Below are 15,021 nucleotides of genomic sequence, written 5' to 3'. Positions count from 1 at the left end.
TTTGTTGGAGTATAATTGTTCATAGCAGTCTTGTATGACTTTTTGTATTTCTGTGTTATCATTTGGAATGCCTTCATTTCTGATTTATTTAACTTTTTTCTCAATTTTTCTTAGTCTAACTAAATGTTCGTCAATTTTGTTTATATTTTATTTATTTTTATTTTTATTTTAATTTTTTGTCTTTTTGCCTTTTCTAGGGCCACTCCCGTGGCATATGGAGGTTCCCAGGCTAGGGGTTGAATCGGAGCTGTAGCCACCGGCCTACACCAGAGCCACAGCAACGTGGGATCTGAGCCTCATCTGCAACCTACACCACACCTCACAGCAACGCTGGATCCTTAATCCACAGAGCAAGGCCAGGGATCGAATCCATAACCTCATGGTTCCTAGTTGGATTTTGAGAGCTATGGTACAGGCCAATGACAGAAGACAGGGCCTGATCTGGCCCCATAAGCAGCTTTGTGGGCCATGGCCATTGGTGTGTTCTCCTGTGGCTACACAGTCTCATCCTGGGTGTGCATACTGCAGTGGAGTCCAGTGACAGGCGTCAGGCATGCAAGTGCACAGCTGGAAGGGCTAAACCTGAGTGTACATACAGTAGTGGCATTCAGCCTCATGGGTATAGGCTGGCATGTTGCATATACACAGCTGCAGAGGCTTGGGCTGTCTGCTAATGCAATTCCCTGGCTCTGATAGGGTTGGAGGTAGGGAAGGATTCAGGGAGGGATTCATGTGGCAGGTGGTTGGTGTCTGTAAACATGAATACCCCTGGAGTGAGAGCTGATGAAATCTATAGGGATCCGTGGTAGCTGTTTGGCCATTGATTTCCTCAATGGCAAAATCTGCTGGATTTGTCTGCAAAGCAGATCACTTCGAACTGTAATAGCTTCAGCTGCATGGCTGCTACTGGTAGCCCTTTCTTTTCTTCCTTGATCTCGGCCATCTCTACATATAATCACATCTTTTCACGTATGGGTTGGGTGAATCTAAAGTAGGGTGTTGTGCAGTGTCCCAAAATGCTGGGGAAGCTGGTCACTCACCTTGCTCTTCCTTTCCTGGTGAAGGAAACTCTTTTTAGTTGGGAAGTTTACTGTTGGCACTGAGCCATGCTGGCTTGGGATGGGTGGGTAGGGTGATGCAGGTAGAGGTTAAGCTGACTTCTCTCTCTCTCTCTTTTTTTTTTTTTCCCCATCCTTTTACTGCTGCACCTGTGGTATATGGAATTTCCCAGGTGAGGGATTGAATGGGAGAGCTGCCGCTGCCAGCCAATGCCGCAGCTTACAGCAATGCCAGATCCTTAACCTACTGAGAGAGGCCAGAAATCGAACCTGCCTCTTCATGGATACTAGTCAGGTTCTTAATCCGTGGAGCCACAATGGTAACTCCTGTCTTTTCTTCCAGTTGTTCTTGTGCCATGGTGCTGCTAAAATTTCTTAAATGGAATTTAGAGCTCTTTCAGAGCCTTTTTTTGTTTGTGGATAGCTATCTAATTGTTGATCTTTGTAGGGGGAAGAGGCTGAGGTCTCCTATCTCAACATTTTGGTGATGTCACTCATCTTTTATGTTATCCTCTTAAAAGGAAAATGGATATGGATTATTTTGCTTTCAAAATAGATAACAAAGTATGTGTTTACTGTTCAGTGACTTTATACCTGTGTGAAAAGATTACAATATGTGTCGACATTCCCAGATTCATCACAATATTCTCAACTCACAAGAAATCAAAGTTCAGAAAAATATGAAAGTTTAAAATGCAACATTTCATCACAGCAGAATTTCCTCACAAAAATAAAACTGAAAAAGCTGCAATGAAAGTAGATTTTTGAGTGTTTCATTTGTTAGTCATGCAAGGAAAGCTGTTTACTGATGGTTAGTTAATTAAATCATATTTGATTTCAGCAGCTAAAGAAATATTTCTGAAGAAAATAAACTTGTTTAAGGCGAGCAGCCTTTCATTGAAACCAGTTGCTGAAAGAGTCGAGGACACTGGAAGCAACATCAATAGTTAATTTAAAAACAAAGTAAATGATTTCCACTGGCTTTCCTTGCCTCTTGATGGGTCGACAGATGTTACTAATACTGTTCAGTACATTGTATATTTGAGGAGTCAATGCTGAGTTTGAAGGAACTGAAGAATCAGCCTCTATAAATTATCTGCAAGGAAAACCATACATGAGAATATTTTCAAAGAATTTAGAAAATTTTAATTCAGTACAACCTGAAGTAGAATCTGCTGAGTTCCAAATGATGGTGAGAAAAATACGTGTGGAGCAGGGAAGACTTACTTGGACAAATTTATAAAGCTTATGAGAAGTATTTAAAGCCTGTGGTTTATCATTATGCTGTTCACCAGTGTATAATTTATAGAAAGTGTTTCAATTTATTCTGCTTTTGAACCAGTATTCTCTATGGTGAACTTCATTTACTCTAATGGACTTCACAATCATCAGTTCTGTGAATTTTTGTCAAAATAGGAGCTGAATATTTTGACTTGCCCTACCACACAGCAGTTCCATAACTTGATGGGGTAAAGTTATATCACAATTTTTGAACTCAGACCCAGGAGTGAATTTTTTTGTAATAAGAACTTCCTTCAATCACTTTTACTGAACACTGAATGATTTGGAAAATTGGGTTTCACTGCAAACTTGGTCATGCTTCTCAATATAAAATTACAAGGCAGATAGTACTTATATATAAAGGTTATGCTGGGGGAAAGTCATTTTAAAAACAACCTAATGCTGTTTGAGTCACAAGTAATGTCAAGCTGTTTCATAGACTTCCAGTACTGTTAAGTTTTAAAAAGAAGTAAGATCTTCATTCCTACAAAAATTTGCAGGAGATATATTTTCTAAGCTCAAAATACAGCTCCAACAGCATTTTTGGAATTCAATGCAAGTGGAAAGGAAATTTCCACATTTCAAAATCCATTTAACTTTGAAATTGAGGATCTTCCACCTAACCTTCAATTGGAAGTGATTAATCTGCAATATAATGACATGGTAATTGGCAAATATCAAGGGAAGAATCTAATAGAATTCTGTGAGTTACTTCCAAGTAATAAATATGCTCAATTAAAATTATACTCTCATAGGTTGATATCAGTATTTGGCCATATTTATCTGAGTAAAAAGATATTTTCAAAGATGAACTGCATAAAACCTCATTATAAATCAGGATTAATTGGTGAATATTTAGAATTGATTTTGATGACAAGGAAATACCAACTCTGAATCCCACTTAAATGAACTGTTATCCTCTAACAAAGAATTCCATTCTCCTCATTAGTAGACCTGAATTACAAATGATTGTACTCAATTATCATTACACTTTGGATATCATCAATAAAAATTTTGTGATAATATTTTCTTTCCTTTGATTTAAGTGTCTATATAATATCCTCAGTTTTGCCCCTTGGCTCACAAACCTAAAATATTTACATTCTGGCTTATTACAGAAAAAATTTGCTTATCTCTTGTTTAGATTAGTCTTGTTCTGTCCCTTGGGGCTGGAAACATTGTTGGGTCAAATAAAAATTTGCATTGTTTTAAGATGGCAATTACATCAAAATAATGTATCTTGATATGAGCAAGGATCTGATTGTGTCTCATGAATAAGAAAAGTGATTGGTTGCAGTTAGTATAGATACATGGCCACATTATCCCTATTGCTCCAGCTGACATTGAACAAGCCACCAGACACATGAATGAGGCTGTCCTAGACCAGCCAAGCTGCCAGCTGCCAGTAGACTCAGGAGAAACCAGCAAAAGTCAACTTAAATCAGAAGAATTGCCTAGGCAACCCACAGGATTCTGAGAATGAATAAACATTTCTGGGTTTTGTTTTCATTTTTGTTTTTTTAGGGAGCCAGTCTTTTTCATCAGCATCATTTACTTGTGTTCATTTATTGTATCTCTCTCTCTCTCTTTTTTTTTAAAGATTACTTCTTTTGCTTTGTTAAAACAACAACAAAACAAAACAAACCAAACCACCACCCCACTTTCCTAACACGCTGGCATGGAAAAATGCTCTGGGATTGTTGTATAATTGCACTGCAAAATAATGCATCTCCCTTTCAGCAGCTTCATGAGAACTGCTGTTTGATTTTACCTACTCAGATTTAACATTTCTGCAGTGCACAACAATCCTTTACATGACTTTGTGGAAGGCTCTGAAAAGGGCATTTTTTTCAGTGTTGAAGAATGGTGGATACTATATGCTCAGCCACCAAAGAAAGCTGTGGAGTACATCCCTGGAGTTTGAGTTCATAGACCACATTCCATGGCCGGGACCATTTGGGGCTTGGCACACTCTGTGTGGGTGACTGTATTCGGGATCCCATTCTTCAGAACGACCTTGAGCACCCTGCCTTACTCTCCCTGGAAGAGGCTAGAAGTGGGTTAGCACTCCCATGATGGGCCAGGCAGCAGCTGGCCAGCTTCCTGATTCTGGGGTTGTTGTTGCACAGAGCCTGTCCAAGGTGCTTGGCCCCCTCCCTTCCCTAGGGCTTTTCCACCCTTACTGTCACTAGACATGGTTGCTTTTGCAATCTAAATGTTTGTGATTTTAAGCCATTAAGTTCTGGGGTGGTTTGTTTCACTGCAAAATCTAACAGCTATAGGCAATCAAGGTAAGTATGGGAGATAACTTTTTTTTGCCTCTTCACTGTGCCCCAGGAAACAGACCTGTATGAGCTGCATCTTTGGCTTCCCTTGATTCAGAAGATTAGGGAGAGAAGAATGAAGGAGGTCAAGGTATTAACTCTTGGGCTCTTTCCCTGTTGGGTTACTATGGATTGGTTGTGTTCCTTGACCATAGGTCCCAATTCCTGTCACATAGTCCCTACTACACAGCCTTTTCCATGTTTGGCAACTACTCCTGCTACTTGCTCCTTTAGGCTCAGAGGTAATTTGGGGGGACCCAATGTTCCTGAGTCTCCCTTGTGATCTCTCGCTTTCTCTTTTTTATTATGGCCGCACCCACAGCATATGGAAGTTCCTGGGCCAGCAAGCAAATCTGAGCCTGAGTTGGGATCTACGCTGTTGCTGTGGCAACAATGGACACTTTAACCCACTGTGCCCAGCTGGGTATCAAACTCGTGCCTCGACAGTGACGGAGGTGCTGCACTGTTAACACACTGTGCCACAGAGGAACTCCTCCCTTGTGATCTCTACTCCATGCCCACACCTTTGTTTATAGTTCCTTGTTAAACTGTCTTCCAATTTTCATTATTTGCTTGTGCCATCTGTTTCCTGCTGGGACTCTGACAGAGAGTAGGCCTTATCTGGAAGGTAAGATCTCAGCAAAGACTTGAACGATTCAGTAGAATGAGTCATGAAAGTATGTGGGGGCAAGTGCCAAGATCCTGCAGCAGCAAGGAGGCAGGGTGATTGGAGTGGAATGGGCTGGGGGTGAGTATAGGAGGCAAGGTCAGGAATTAATAACGTGTGTGTGTGTGTGTGTGTGTGTGTGTAATGAAGTTTATATGGTGCAGGAAGGCAAATCATATATAGCCTATTGACCTTTCTAAGGATTTGGCTTCTACTCTAAAAGAAATGGGGAGACATTGGAACCATAGCCTCACATCTAATTAAATCTAATAAAACCACTTTCTGTTATGTGTCGCCCGTGGAGCCCTGTGACTCAGTTTTGAATTTCTCCTCCCAGTTTCATGCCTGCTGATGAATGTGTGGGTGTGTTGAGCTAGCCCAGCATGCTTGGGCCTGAGTTCAAGGCTTTGTGCCTCTCCTGATGCTGTGGGGGACATGACCTTCTCTTACAGCACAGGATTCAGACTACAGTGTCTTTTTTTTTTTTTGTTAGCATATTCTTTTCAGTTCAGTTAATGATTTGGGAGTGGACACGTTTTTCTTTCTTTTTTTGTTGTTAAAGTCAATAGGCCCTTCTATTCTGACTTCAAAAAGTGTACTTATCTAAAGGGTCTGGTACAATAGAGAACTAACTGCTTAACTACCTCAGGGGTAGTAATACAAAGAGTTTAACAGATAAATGCTGTCTGCCTCCTTACCTCTGCAAGACGGTGGTTTGTCTTGAATATTTAAAAGGCAAAGAGTTCATTTGCATGTATGATCTAAGCCTATCCAGAAAATAATATACAGATTTGAAGTCTGTTTTAATCCTTCAGTTGAAATTTCCATTTGTGCCGGGGCTTCTGGTATTAAGTCTAGATCACCCTCTGCAAGTTTTGAGAATGAAGTTGATTCTCGTCCCTTGGCCTCTTTTCCTGCTATTTCTCAAAAATTCTCGGGAAGTATGTACACTACATACCTATATCAGACATGGGTATGCCCTACTCAATGAAACTGATCTTTCCTAGGTGTTACCTCAATCAAAGGTACTCCATAGAAGCTGTATTTCCTCAGGCCCCATTCTCTGCTTTCAGCGCAGAAGGAAACCAAGCTGCTTAGCTAATCTGACTAATTAAGCAGGTGGGAGACTTCGTTTCCTGGCCAGCAAAACAGCTGGCCTATCAGAATCAGTTCTAATCTTTGTTGTCTATCCTTATCCTTGATTTCTTTTTAAATTTGTTATTGTTATTTTTTTTTTGTCTTTTTTTTTTTTTTTTTTTTTTTGCCATTTCTTGGGCCGCTTCCGCGGCATGTGGAGGTTCCCAGGCTAGGGGTCTAATCAGAGCTGTAGCTGTGTTATTGTTATTTTTAAACATTTCTAGCCCTGCTCGTGAAATAGGCTGTTCCAACGGATATGCAGTAGAAAGAGAACTGGTCTTCGTCCCTCTGCAATCTTAATTTCCCTCTCCATCAAGTGACAGCTAAAATATATCAGTAAAACATTAAAAAATTTTGAGAAATAACACAGGACTTTAATGAAATTAAAGTAAATAAAACTCCCAAAAACTTAACCTACTAATTATTAAGACAGAACTTTTTTCTTTTTTTTCTTTTTATGGCTGCACCTGTGGCATATGGAGGTTCCTAGGCTGGGGGTCAAATCAGAGCTACAGTTGGGGCCTATGCCACAGCCACAGCAACGCTGGATCTGAGCCTCAACCGTGACCTATACCACAGCTTGTGGTGATGCCCGATCCTTAACTCACTGAATGAGACCAGGCATTGAACCTGCACCCTCACAAAGACTATGTTGTGTTCTTAACTCACTGAGCCACCATAGGAACTCCATGAAATTTTTCTTTTCTTTCTTTCTTCTTTGGCTGCCCTGTGGCATATGGAGTTCCTGGGCCACGGATCAGATCTGAGCCACAGTTGCTACCTATGCTGCAGCTGTGGCAATGCTGGATCCTTTAACACACAGTGTGGGGCCAGGGATTAAACATGCATTCTGGCGCTGCAGAGATGCCACCCATCCCTTATGCCATAGCAGGAACTCCTAGACCATTTTTAACAGAAAAAAATCAAAGCATAATCTCAAAAAGAACAACCCTTTACAATGAATAAATTTTTATTTTATTTTAAAATTTATTTTTATGAAAACAATATATTGTCTTTATTTACTTATTTTTCATTTCAGCACTTGTCAGTGAAACAACCTTGTCTCAGACTGGTAGCTTCTGATATACTTTCTGGCTTGAAAAGTCTACACTTCTAGTCTTGTGGAAATAAGTCTGACAATTGCGGCTGACTTGGCCTCCAGGATGAACTGGCTCCTTGAGGCTCTCGATTGTGTAATTTTATCTTGAGGTCTCTCATGTCTAGCACAGTGCCTGGTATAGCAATAGATTAAATAAACTAAAAAGTGAAACAATCCTTGCTGAATTACAGCCGTGTATGGAAGAAGCATATCTCAGAAGTAAGGTGAACATGTCGCACAAGAGGCTGAGCTCTTGTGCCTTCCAGCTAGCCCAAAATCTGTAGCAAGCTGTCAAGTCAGTTTGAGGCTCTTGGTCAAACAGCCTAAGGCCCTCAATCTTGCCCAAAATCAGAATCTAGAGGAAGTGTTAAAAGTGAAAAATCAGAGACTCACCATCATTCTTTAAATGGGCATTTCCCCACACCCTCCTAAAGCTAGCCTTTCTGTAACAAAGGCAGTACATTTATTTGTGGAGAGCCAGGGTACCTAGATTCAAATTTTGGCTTTGCCACTAGCTAGGTGCATGTCCTTGATCAATATGCTTCTCTTTGTGCCTAAATTTCCTTATATATTAAATGTGCTTTGTAAAGTTGGATTAAACGGGGTGCTATATGTTGAAAGGTACTATTTGTTTGCATAGTTAAATGTTAAATTATAATTGTGACCAGTGTATCTAAAGAAATATGAGAATAGAAGAAGAGTTTTGAAAAAGGATTAAAACAGTCCTCAAAGAAGTGCTGATGTATTTGGAATTATTAAGACTGAAGGGGAGTATCATCAAATTTCATAAAACCAAGAAGGCAGTTATAAACCTTATAACACTCCTTTCTCTCAAAGGGTAAGAGGGATTGAATATATAAGAAGGTCCAAAATTAATTTAGATAATTTTTTTTTTTGCCACACCTGTGGCATGCAGAAGTTCCCAGGCCAGGGACTGAAACATTGCCAAAGCAGTGACTAGAGACACAGCAGTGACATTAGCCTGCCTTGCTATGCAGGAACTCCAAATTTAGATAAATTTCTTGGAGAATGAAAGCGTACTAGATGATTTAGAACTGAAGATGGTCTGTGGTATATAACTACTTTTCTAAAGTGGAGTATAGGAAACCAAATTCTTTTTGCAAATGAAAAGTAGAACTTCTTGTCAGCACATTAATAGAAACTTTGGAAACCTAGAAAAATACCAATGCCAAGGCCCCACAGCAAAGACAGTAAATCAGAATCTCTGGAAATAGGGCCCAGGTACTGGTATTTTTAATTTTTTTTAAAATTATTATTATTATTATTATTATTTTTTTTTGCTGTTTAGGGACATGGGTGCGGCATATGGAAGTTCCCAGGCTAGGGGTTGAATCAAGAGCTATAGCTGCCAGCTTAGGCCACAGCAATTCCAGATCGGAGCCACGTCTGCTACCTACACCATAGTTCCTAGCAATGTGGGGAGCCATAACCCACTGAAAGAGGCCAGGGATGGAACCTGTGTCCTCATGGATTCTACTCAGGTTGGTTTCCGCTGAGCCTATAAGGGAACGCTTGATACTTTTTATTTTTATTTTATTCTTTTTCTCTTTTTGACTTTTCTAGGGCCGCACATATGAAGGTTCCCAGGCTAGGGGTCTAATCGGAGCTGTAGCTGCTGGCCTACGACAGAGCCACCGCAACGCGGGATCTGAACTGCGTCTGCGTCCGAGTGAGGCCAGGGATCGACCCCGCAACCTCATGGTTTCTAGTCGGATTCGTTAGCCACTGAGCCACAACGGGAACTCCCTGATATATATATATATATAGATATATATATATATCTATATATATATATATAGCGCTCCCCAAATGCTTGTAAAAGGTGCACTTGGGTTTCGAAACGGCTGGCTTCTAGAGCAACTTGTCTTAACTATTTCATCTTGTATATAATTTCCATGTCTGTCATCCACATTCAGAATTCCATTCTGTCATAACCTTATTTTTTTTTTCCTGCTGCCTTTTTAGCTTCTGTTCCATTGTGCCAGATGTCTTACAGCCTTCCCACGAAAATGCGGGTGGACACTCACGTATTACAAAAATAATAACAATAGCAATAATGGTAACAATTAGGTGGGTCAGTTCTTCCCAGGTTAAAACAGCAGAAATGCCTGGGCTAGAACGACCTGTATATCCAACAGGTGGACGTGTGTTGGCCAGGTGAAGTAGATACCAAGCAGCAGCTACAAGGAGAACAAAACGGCCAAGAATACTGTCTGCATTAAAATTTCGAATCCTAATGTTATCCCCCAGGAAACAAAATATCCAAATACCAAGAAGGAGCTTTGAGTCGCAAAAAGCTGCATAGGGGCAGGCTGCCAACAGGGCCATCCCGACACACCGCAGTGGCGTCTCCAAGCGGGTGTCTTTAATCCGCCTTCCCTTGGGTTAACTCCCCACTGCGGCTCAGCTCCACAGCCAGCACTTGCGCGCGCCGCCCTTCCTGCCCTCGGGCAGCTGCAGAACCAGGCTCAGCCGCCCACGCCACCACCTACCAGCCGCAGTGCGCGGCCCTGGCCTTGGACGCGCGTGCGCGCCAGCGAGAGGGGGCGGACCGAAGTTGGAGGAGGCGGGGCATGTCCTTGCATTCTGCAGTCCATTGGCTGTCTCCCAGTAGTCTCCGCCCCCAGGCGTTCGAGACGACGGGGCGGGCCACGTCAGGCAGCCGGCGTGGGGCTGAGCTTGTGGCAGAAGGGAGGTAAGCTAAGCGCGGTGGCAGGCAGCAGGCTGTGGGCCGCTGCCTCCTGCACAGAGGCCGCCAGATCGCACCAGCCTGTGGCCTGACTCAGCTTGCTTGGAGGGAGGCTGAGGCCCTGCGGGCCTGGAGCTCTGATGAGAGATGGGGTAGTGGAGCATGTGGTGGCAGGGCCGCGTCGCGGTGTGGGCGGCCAGGAAGGGGACAGGTCTTGTCTATGCCTTCGTCCTATCTTGCCTAGGTTTTGAACTCCCGAAGGAGTAGGCCTTCTGCGTTAGAGAGCTCCCGGGTGCCTGGGTGGGGCCGGCCCTGGTACCGGGCTCAGCGGGATCCTGACTCGGAAATAGGTCGGCGCTCTCCTTGCATACCTTTCTGCAGCAGGTTGCAGTCATCCCACTCTCTCCTGACCGGTTCCCTAGTCGAAGGAAGCATAGGCGATTCCAGCCGGGTCTTGCTTGTCCTGGGGTGACTGTCTCCAAATTCCAAGTGACTCACTCAGATCCTGTCCACTTTAATGCAAAGGTTTATGGGTCAGCAGGGCCTCTTCTCAGACCTCCTAGTTCTCCAGCTCTGTCCTCATTCTCAGGAATTACCTGAAAAAAATAGTATTATCTATCTCTCTATATACATATCTATATATAACATACATGTATGAATCTATGTTTTGAAATGTCTCTGCAGCAGCTATGCAGAGACTTGCAGTTGTGTTGCCCCTACTATCTGTTTAGTTTTAATTTCAGCCATGCCATCCTGATCACTCTGTTAACTTTAGAATTTGGAGCTTTTAAAATCAATGAAGTCATGCAGTCAAGTATCATGCAATCAATCGTTCATCTGCTCAACACACTTTTTCGATGGGTTCCTTGATTGTCTTGGTCTTATGCCAAGAACTAAAATGGCCATTCTTAGCCTTTTTCTTCCAGTTTATCTGCCAGTTTTATTGTCTATATTTGATGGTTCAATTTCAGGTTCTAGATTTAGGTACAGAAGCTTATGATTCTATATCATAAGCTAGAGCTGTTCTGGGACCTCATTTACTTTTCCTTACTTTCACCCCTGGTAAGCCTCAGACCATGACCGCCCTGAGACAGAATCCTGCGAAGTTATCACTAAAGACCCTAGTCTCCAGGACCTACATTATAAAGTGAGGGTGTGAGGTTATATATATTCATTAATTTTGAGATGTTCTAGAACAGTATGGACAGATGGCATATTTACTGATCTGTGTTAACAGTTGAGAAGTGAGCATTTAAAAAACCCTGGATATATTTTAAGATTATATGTTTTACTCTTCCTAAATCTGTCCACATTGACTTTTTTGACTAGCAAGCAGGTGCATGTTTACAATTTTGATTCACATCCAATCCCTGCACTCACAGCATTATGACTCATCTAAATTTTGAAATGTAATAATCAGGAGTTTTTAACGTTACATTTAAAGGTATGATATAAAAATTGAATAAGAATGCAATTTTCAAAGCATTTTGTTTCAGTAGATCAGAGGTAACTAAAAACCTCTGTCTTGGCTATTTGCTTGCTTGGTTAATGTTAAGTAGTTTTCATCACCTGGCTATGGTCTAGCACTGTCATGTCTGTTAACATTTATTTTATCAACCTAAAATTTACTGGATTTTAATTGATTGCTGCCTCCAGTTGAGGATGATAAACAAAAGGTAAATCATTAGTTTGAGAATAAATGCCTGTAGAGATGTAACAATAGTTTCTCATTTGCTGATTGATTGATGGTACTTATTAAGTAAGTTGCTTGGCCTTCCTGCAGGTGTGAAATTTCTAGAATAGTTCTTCTGAGACATAATATTTATAGCCTTGTGATACATTTTTGAAAATTATTCATAAATCATTAGGTGAATTAAATTCTTTATATTACTGTTTGGGGTTTGGAAAGTTTAAGAAAATAAAGCTTTTCAAAATATTGCTTTTGCTAGATCTTTCTAGTTCTAGATGTGAAGCAGATCAAGATGGGAAGACAGGAGAAATGAAAGAACTGAGAAAAAACCCAAGAGGAGTATTCTAGTTTAATATTTGGAGAGAAAAATAATAAAAAATTCAATTATAGTTATAGTTGTAACTGTAGTTATAACTATATAGTTATAATTGTAACTATATTTGGAGGAAGTATAAGGAAATATTAGCATCAGTATTATTATTGGGTCTATAGAAAAACTTAATTTTAATATTTCTTGGTATATAACAGTGAGCTCAGTTGATTCTCAAAAAAGAAACCTAGGGTGATAATTTAAACTTTAATCAAGTGGGAAGTAGATGTTTCTGTAGGAGATATGAGATCTATAAGTATTGTATATTTTTAAAAAAGTACTACAGACTTATAGATGAATAATATAACAAAATATGGTATAGTTATATAAATATAACTCTTTGATTCACAGTGATAAATTGGATGGAGGTTGTGTGTGCTATTTCCTAAGCACACGAATTTGCTAAGCTAATAGGATAATTTATGTTTGTCAGTTTTTTTCCATTTAAATTATTTGATACACAATTTTAAAGCAGTGTTGAAAATCCTATGAGTTTTCAAACAATAGATTGAACTTTTTTTTTTTTTTTTTTTTTTTTTTTTGCTTTTTAAGGGCCACACCCAGAGCATGTAGAGGTTCCCAGGCTAGGGGTCTAATTGGAGCTGTAGTTGCTGGCCTATACTGTAGCCACATCAACGTCAGATCCAAGCCATGTCTGCAACCTACACCACAGTTCAACTGCAACACCAGATCCTTAACCCACTGAGCAAGGCCAGGGATCGAACCTGCGTCCTCATGGATGCTAGTCTGATTTTGTTTCTGCTGAGCCATAATGGGAATTCCTAGATTGACATTTTTTGAAACCTATTCCAAGCCACATTGGGAGTAATAAAATTGCATTTAAGATTTTTAAATTTTGTTAATTTATGTTGGCTTTCATTCAATTAGCTTGTTACTTTACATATTTTGAAGACACTTCAAAAGCTGTGACATTAAATAATGTACAATTTTCCATTTTTCTTCTTTTTTTTTTTTTTTTTTGTCTTTTTTGTCTTTTTTGTCGTTGTTGTTGTTGTTGCTATTTCTTGGGCCGCTCCCGCGGCATATGGAGGTTCCCAGGCTAGGGGTTGAATTGGAGCTGTAGCTACCGACCTACGCCAGAGCCACAGCAACGCGGGATCCGAGCTGCGTCTGCAACCTACCCCACAGCTCACGGCAATGCCGGATCGTTAACCCACTGAGCAAGGGCAGGGACCGAACCCGCAACCTCATGGTTCCTAGTCGGATTCGTTAACCACTGCGCCACGACGGGAACTCCCAATTTTCCATTTTTCATGAAGCAAAAACATTTCTATAGGCCCAAGGGAGTTGAGAATTCAAACTCCATCAGTAGTGTGTTATTTTATTTAAGGATTTATGATTTCACTTGCTGGGACCAATGATGAATTCCTGTCAAGCTTCTAAATTAAAGATTTCAGTTCTTTATACTGTTTTAGAATATATCCTCTAATGTCTTTTTGGTCAGATAAATGACTGCCTGTTAATTTGACTGATAAGCTGCTGAACAAATGGTTATAGTGTGAATGTTGAACTATAGTTTTCTTATGAGGTTTTCTGGGTGCCATGGTGTGTCCTTCCCTCTCTTGACAAACCTTTTTCTCTGGCCTTTCTGCTTTCAGAATTTGCTTTTTATTATCACTCTAACAATTATTCAACAGGTTGGTTTATGTGATCAGATCTTCAGATTTTAGCATATGCTATTAGGATAAATCATGAGGGAGTGGAGGAAACTTTTTTTTTGGCTTTTTAGGGCTGTACCTGCTGCATATGGAAGTTCCCAGGGAGGGGTCAAATTGGAGCTACATCTGCTGGCCTATGCCATAGCCACAGCAATGCCAGATCGAGCCACGTTTGCGACCTATACCACAGCTCATGGCAATGTCGTATCCTTAACCCACTGAGCGAAGCCTGGGATCAAACCTGCATCTTCAAGGATCCTAGTCGAGTTTGTTACTGTTGAGCCATGATGGGAACTCTGGAATGGTGGAAACTTTTTATTAAAATGGTTTTGAATTGTTGAAACATTTAAGTAAGTGGAATTTTTAAAGAGTCATAAATATTAAAGATTCTGCATTCATTATTTTTATATTCAACAAAGGCAGCACATCCGCTCTGGCCCCAAGTCCCTAACTTTTCATCAAGGAATTAATAGTATTGCCTGGAAGTCACAGACAAGACCAAAACACAATGAGGTAAATATTATAATTAGATGTATTCATTGAGTACTGTGATGGGGGGTAGGGGAAAACTGGGTGTGAGATTTTACGGAATTTAGAGAAGACTTTCTGGAAGAATTTTTATTAGAACTGAATTTTGAAAGCAAGTAGGAATTGGTTGGTGAAGATGTTAAATAAAGTACAAGGAATATATAAGGCCAAATGGACAGGTTAGGGACAAAACATAGAGAGAATAGAGAGATGAGGTTTAATAGGCAAAGGCCAAATAATAAAAGGCCCTCTTCCCCACCATGTTAAAGATTTTGGACATTATCCTTGAGACTGTTGTGATCCATGGGGAAGAAACTTTAAGTGAAGGAAACTTAAGGACAGCTTTATGTGGCAATGTGCTGAATGAATTTTAATGGAACAAGGCTCGATTGTGAAGGCAGTACATGATAGAACTCTGAATTGTGCCTTGGGGCTTGAGTGAATAGGATGGGTTCAGGGTGTATTAAGATGATGAAGT

General features: G+C 40.6%; 1 protein-coding gene across 6 annotated transcripts in view; it reads left to right on the top strand.

Moving 5' to 3' along the window:
- FOCAD (focadhesin) overlaps nucleotides 10,143-15,021 on the top strand; it is a 319,932-nt gene continuing 315,053 nt past the window's right edge. For 2 of the 6 annotated variants that reach the window (XM_021063120.1, XM_021063095.1), the window contains exon 1: nucleotides 10,143-10,282. The gene's annotated coding sequence lies outside the window, so the exon portion shown is untranslated. The other 4 variants (XM_021063125.1, XM_021063096.1, XM_021063102.1 and 1 more) reach the window with 4 other exon arrangements.

Source organism: Sus scrofa, chromosome 1 (genome assembly GCF_000003025.6).
Source record: "Sus scrofa isolate TJ Tabasco breed Duroc chromosome 1, Sscrofa11.1, whole genome shotgun sequence".
Taxonomy (NCBI): domain Eukaryota; kingdom Metazoa; phylum Chordata; class Mammalia; order Artiodactyla; family Suidae; genus Sus; species Sus scrofa.
The sequence above is the reverse complement of the archived record's forward strand: the minus strand, read 5'-3'. Positions and strand labels throughout refer to the sequence as shown.